Raw genomic sequence first — 6,205 nt, 5'->3', positions numbered from 1 at the left:
CTGCACTCCTGGTGGTACCGCATGGACTTATGACCAATTGGAGTCCACCTGAAGAAGAACCTTCAGTGTGGTGGCTCCCTTTCTGTGGAACTCCCTGCCTCTAGAGGTCAAGCAGACACCAACATTGTGTTGTTTTCAGCACCTGCTGAAAACATCTTTATTTCAAGCTTTCCTTGATTGACCAGCCATGGTTTGTATTGGTATTGTGTTTTTTTTTTTAACCTTTTAATATGGTGTTTAATTCTTTTTATCTTTTATTGTTCACTGCTCCAGAATCTGTTTAGATGTGGAGCAGTATATCAATGTTGTAAATAAAATATATGCTGTTTCCCAGATAGAATTCTGTAACAAACAGGGGCTCTATTTCTTTTTCTTTTTAACTTTTATCATGAATGATACAATATCATTAACAACATAAAACATAATAAATATCAACAATACAAACAAATAAAAACTGTGATAACACTTAACGTTAAGGAACTCCTGCACCCAGTGCATTAAATATCAATACAAAGGTGATTTTTTCTCTCTAAAGGTGCCAACGGTTTGTGCACCTGTGTCTTGACAGTAGGCTTTAGAGATGCAGTAGTCCATAAAAACTGAGTTTTTAAAACATTTTTACTCTGTTATCATAGCAAAGAAGAGTATGATGTAGAAAGGGGAAAACGTGGAAGCCATGATGGTTCTTTCCCAGCTCAAGATTAACGCCCTTAAAAAGTATTAATAACTTCTGGTATTATTATTATTAGGCTTACAAGAGTAACAAAAAAATTACAGTCCCTGCCCTCAGGCTTGGTAGCAAAGGACTAATTAATACCAGAGTGTTTACCAAAACACCTTTAATGTTGATAAAGATGCAAATTTGGAATACCTCCATCAGGGGCACAGTACACATAAAGGTACATCCTTTCCATTTCATAAAGATTCAGTAACAAAAGGTTAGTAGGTGGTACTGTTGAGATGTAGTAGTTTTGATAGCATCCTAGGATTATTCTTCCAATTTCTATTCTACTTACGTTTGGGATCCACACATAGTTTAGGAACTGGAAGAATATTTAATATTTCTGTCCACTTTGAGAAAACAAGGAAACAGATTATAAATAATTGGTTGAACAAGTAAATCAATTTGTTATTCTGAGTTTTTCCTCCATTAAGGATTGTATTAATAGTTAGCTAACTAGCTAATTTATTGTCCTTTGCTGTGCCTGAGAGAGAAAACAACTTAGCCCCATTCTGTGTCCAGGCAGAGGAAAACTAATAAAACATCTCCCTACTGGTTGTGCTCTGCAAACTAACTCAGGAGTAGAAATAACTGGTCCTGGATGCTCAAGTCCTGTTTACCTCAACAGAACGGTCATTACAAGTGTGGAAATGCTGATGTTACATTGGAGTAATCCCACAGTTCTGAACACTTTACTAAAGTACTGAGAACACACTAGTAGTTTCTTAGGTCTGGTGCTGACGACTTCATGCTCACACAATTATCTGGTAAGTTACTATTATTAGTTACTTGCTCTCTGTGAGTTTAGAGCTATAAAAAAGCCACCAAGATCTGCGTCTCCAAACAGTTCTAATATACCAAAGTGAAACTTGTCAGGGGTTGATTGCTGTCGTAAAGAACTGCCATCAGCTGGATCAGAAATATTTGCGTGTGTGGAAGAAAAAACAAAACACATTTTAACAAACGTGATAGTATTTTTTTTTTATTAATGACAGTAGAAATGGGTGCGTTTAATTTAAGGAGAAGCTGTTGTTTGAATGAGGCTGCAATACTGGAAATCATGTCTGTGTAGTTGCTGATGGTGGAGGTGACCTTGTATAGGGTGCAATCCTATACATGTTTACAGACAGAAAAAGTCCTACAGTTCCCAGTATCAGGCAGCATGACTGGCTGGGGAACGCTGGGAGTTGTAGGACTTTTTTTCTGTCTAAACATGGATAGGATTGTGCCCCTAGTGTGAGTATATAGGAAGAACCGATGTGCACCCCTTTGTTGGGTTTGAATTAGCTAAACAATTGGATGCCCATTACAGGTCCTATGTTATAGGAGCACCTCAGCCGAGCGGCCATTGGGCATCTTCGAGGATGCACTCAACGTGGGGATACTGTATACCGAATTCCTTGTTTCGAATCTCCGGCCCCCTTGACTCTCTCACGATGGCGGGTGTTTAGTGATGAGGCAAATGGGGAATGCACTCTGCGCCTGCTCAAGGGCACTTTTCCAGCGTGAAACCAGTGCTGGCACTGAGGGCAGATGCCGAGTTGAGCCGTGGCACAAACCAGATTGTGGTCTCTCTCCCCATCCTCGCCTCCATCTCCACATATCCCCACTTTTCATTTGCCCGGTGGTGAGCGAGAGCCCCTTCGAACTCCCAGCTGCCAGGGAATTCTACAGTTTCCTGAGTCGCTGGATATATATAGAACGGCGCTTCCAGCCCAAAATAACCCGGCTGGCCGGAGAGGGGCCCCGTGCGGCGCGGCGCGGCGCGGCGCGGGCGCTGAGTGGGGGGAAGAGAGGAGGGGGCGGCCGCCGTGTATGTGTGTGTGTGTGTGTGTGGCGGGACAGCTGCAGCCGCGCCGGGGCTCGCTTGGAATGCAAGAACAGGCTGCGCACCGGGACTTTTATGGAAACTTGCAGAGCCCGGCGCTGGAGCCGCAGCCAAGGGGCGCAGCAACGGGAGCAGCGACGCTCTCCAGCTTCTCTCACGCCCACCCAGCCGCTGGGATTAGCTGGAGACGAAGAGCGAAGCGCACGGGCGCTTTCTTTCAGGTACGAAAAGCTGCCTTTGGAGGGGCAGGGAGGACGCGCTTTGGGGGCACCACGGCCGGCCTGAGGCGGGCATTTGGCGCGCACCGAAGGAAGGGCGCAAAGGGGAACACCGGGGGGCGGGGGCGGAGAGAGGAGCAGAGTCCCCTGAGGGAGAGCTGTCGCTTCCAAACTAGAGCCAGACTCGGCTCTTGGGTTTGCTTTCTGCCCAATTCCCCTTCCGCTTTTCCTTGTTCGACGGGGTGCCTGGCAGGTTTTTATTTATTTATTTAAATCCGCCCTCACTTGCGTTGCGTGTTGCTCTTAGTTAGGTGTTCGTGTGACAGGAGGAGGCGAGATAGTTAACCCCCACCCCAGCTTCTTTTTTAGCACTGAGGGCATTGCCTTCCCCCCAGCCCTCCTGGCAAGTTAGCGCGGCCTGCTTAGTGTCTCCTCAGGAAAGCAGGAGCTCCCCCCCCCCTCCTGCGTCCTCTCTCCTCTTCACGAGCTTCGTTAGCTATTCTCCCCATCGACAGAGCAACAGGCTAAACCATTTTACGTGGAAGAAAAGAAAAAAAAAAAAAGATTTCAGTGTGTCCTAAGCACGTTTAGAGCTGCGGCTTTTAAGTGGAGGAATAGGACAGGGCCAAGCTATTGTGCAATGGAATAGCAGCCCAGAAGAAACTGTTCCTTTCTGTGACATCTTGAAGAACGTAGTAAGACCAGATGTCTCTCTTCCAAAGGAAGGCCCCTTTTATTCTAAAATAATTCCAGTTGAACATACTGCAACACTCCAAAATCTATAGCAGGCTGTAGAAAGATGTCCCCTCCCCACATTTCATATTATATTTTAATTGAATCAACATTAAATACACTCCCCTGTTCCTTGTAAGCCAAGGCAAGAGGTACGGGAGTTTAAGTAAGTCCTGGAGAGAACAGCTTGGGTTATGCGGATGTCTTTCTGCTTCCCAGAGGTCAATGTAAAGGAAACCTTCTACTGAAAGGTGTTGGACTGATCACTGGCTAAGGAGATAACTAGGAATAAGGTGCTGACCTAATATTAGAGCCAAGGTAGTGATGGTGATAGTGACACCAGATAAGTGGGTGGGTGATCTCTAAAGCCTTGCTCTCATCATTTGTTTATCTTGTGGACATTACTATGCCATTACTAAATGTAAAAGTCTGTTCTGGGTGACACTGATCAATCATTATTTAAATTTATTTAAAGCTGCTTCCCAAAGTTCCAAGTGTTTAGCTGATTATATAATTTTAATGCACTCTATACTGTACAGAGAAGGATAATTTAACAAAATATGAAGGCAACAAATAATTGTTCAGTGAAGGAAAAGGCTGCTATATCTTTTGGTGAGGTACAAGTGGAATTGAAGAAAACCTAAACTAGAAAACCCAGTGCTTCTTGTATAAGGGACATACCTCTTTAAAGTAAGTCAGGGGTGTGAGTGTGTGTAAAAACAAACAAACAACAGATTTTCGGTAGACTGCTTTATATTTTGTGAACTACCCAGAGAGCTTTGGCTGTTAGGTGGTATAGAAATGTAATAATAAATAAATATTTGAGGCCTTTTTAAATAAAGGGAGATGTATACATGCGTGTTGAAATATACTATTTTTAAAATATTTTTATTCACATTTTAAAATATGTTTTCTATCAAATTTGTACTTAAAAACAAATGATGTATTTTATATCGTGTCAAGATATCTTCAACCATGAAGATATCTTAAATAAGGTAAGGATGGGGGAAAGTTGTTGGCATTTTATATTACCAAGTCAGGTGCAACTAGGTAATTTTAGACCCTAGACTTAATGGTCTTATGCCCCCCCCCCTTTAGAAGGCCTCATGTGCCTCGTGTGGCGCAGAGTGGTAGGCGGCAGTATTGCAACCGAAACTCTCCCCACGACCTGAGTTCGATCCCAGCGGAAGCTGGGTCCTAGGTAGCCGGCTCAGGTCGACTCAGCCTTCCATCTTTCCGAGGTCGGTAAAATGAGTACCCAGCTTGCTGGGGGAAAGGTAGTCACAACTGGGGAAGGCAATGGCAAACCACCCCGCTACAGTCTGCCATGAAAACGCCAGCACAAGCGGCGTCCCTCTAGGGGTCAGTAATGAGGAACCTTTCCTTTCCTTTAGAAGGCCTTCTGTATTACTTTAGTTGTGACACACACAACAAAATTTCTCAACTACCATTCCTTGCTTTATGATAACTTCTACATTCCTTATACGTTAGAACAAAGGTTCACCCCCACCCCCCGCTGCCTGCTTGAGAGAGCTGAAAATGACTGAGGCCCACTAGCCACAAAATGGTGACAGATGGAGGCAGGGTTTGGCATAATCAGCTGGCAACTGCTGACATAATTTTATATTGATATCTGATCCCTCTTTTAAAATGGCTGAATTCTTTGCCACATATATTTCCTTGTAGCAGGGAGTTCCCTAGTTTATCTTTTCTCAACTGAAGTACAGATATTGGCTTTGAAGGTATCATTACTCAGCCTTCCCATTTCTGGAAGATGTAGATTCAGAGGATCTACATCTGGGTTTCCAAAATAGTGCCCATGGACACCAGTGTGCCCACAGACACCTCTCGTGGCACTCACCAGGCTCCCTGCTTCTCTTGATTTTAATTTTATTTCTTAGGATTTTTTAAAGTTTTTGTTTTAACTGGGAAATTGCCATCCTGTAAAGCAAAGTGCTACCCTTTGAGTTCAAAACCTTTATTTGGATTCAAAAGAGTGGTTTGTAGTTTGGAGCTCAAACCCCACATCTGCCTTGTACTTAGCTTCTTGGATAGTTACTTCTCTATTAGTCTCACCTCTTTGCCTTCTGGGAAATGAGGGTTTTGTGACTGGCCATGCCCATGATACTCTCTCAGAATTTCAAATGTGCCCACAACCCCAGAAAGGTTTGGGACCCGTACTCTAAGCAGAGAAAAGTGTTTATTTTTTATTGTTCTTCTCTTTCCCCCACATGCCTCTCAAAGTCTTCTTACCCATCTGTCACTTCTTCTCCCCTTCTTTCACATTCAACTTGCACCCTATCCCCAACGGTCAGTTTCTTTCATCCCTCCTTCCTGCTGCTCTTACATTCACTTCCTCCCATAACAGCTTCCCTCTCTTATTCCCTTCTTCTTTATTCAATTTTTGAAGTATTATTATTGAAAATATTAGCCTTGTTGTCTAACCAGTTTCCACTGCCACACCTGCCTATGCAGTGAGAGGCTACGGCGCAGGTCGGAGTCCCAGCTGAAGGTTCACTGAGACCTACTGGTGGGTCCCAACCCACAATCTGAATACACTTTTTAAAAATGTTTGTCAGCTCTGATTAAAAGAAAGGAAGAAAGAAATATTCTGAGTATGTACAGTTCTACATTTTTAGCTTGCTTAAACCATAGCACTATCATGACTACAGGAATAAAATGGAGTTTGTATCTGCTGCCCTGGTG

The 6,205-nt window shown here is 43.6% G+C and overlaps 1 protein-coding gene across 2 annotated transcripts in view; it reads left to right on the top strand.

Annotated features, from left to right (window-relative positions):
- Positions 1 to 2,722: 2,722 nt before the first annotated feature.
- NEXN (nexilin F-actin binding protein) overlaps positions 2,723 to 6,205 on the top strand; it is a 48,314-nt gene continuing 44,831 nt past the window's right edge. For both annotated transcript variants that reach the window (XM_084852143.1, XM_084852144.1), the window contains exon 1: positions 2,723 to 2,770. The gene's annotated coding sequence lies outside the window, so the exon portion shown is untranslated. The remainder of the gene's footprint in view (positions 2,771 to 6,205) is intronic.

This window comes from Heloderma suspectum, chromosome 4 (genome assembly GCF_057233095.1).
Source record: "Heloderma suspectum isolate Gila_16-S chromosome 4, 16-S_ref, whole genome shotgun sequence".
Taxonomy (NCBI): Eukaryota; Metazoa; Chordata; class Lepidosauria; order Squamata; family Helodermatidae; genus Heloderma; species Heloderma suspectum.
Note: the sequence above shows the minus strand (reverse complement) of the source record. Positions and strands in the feature narration are given on the sequence as shown.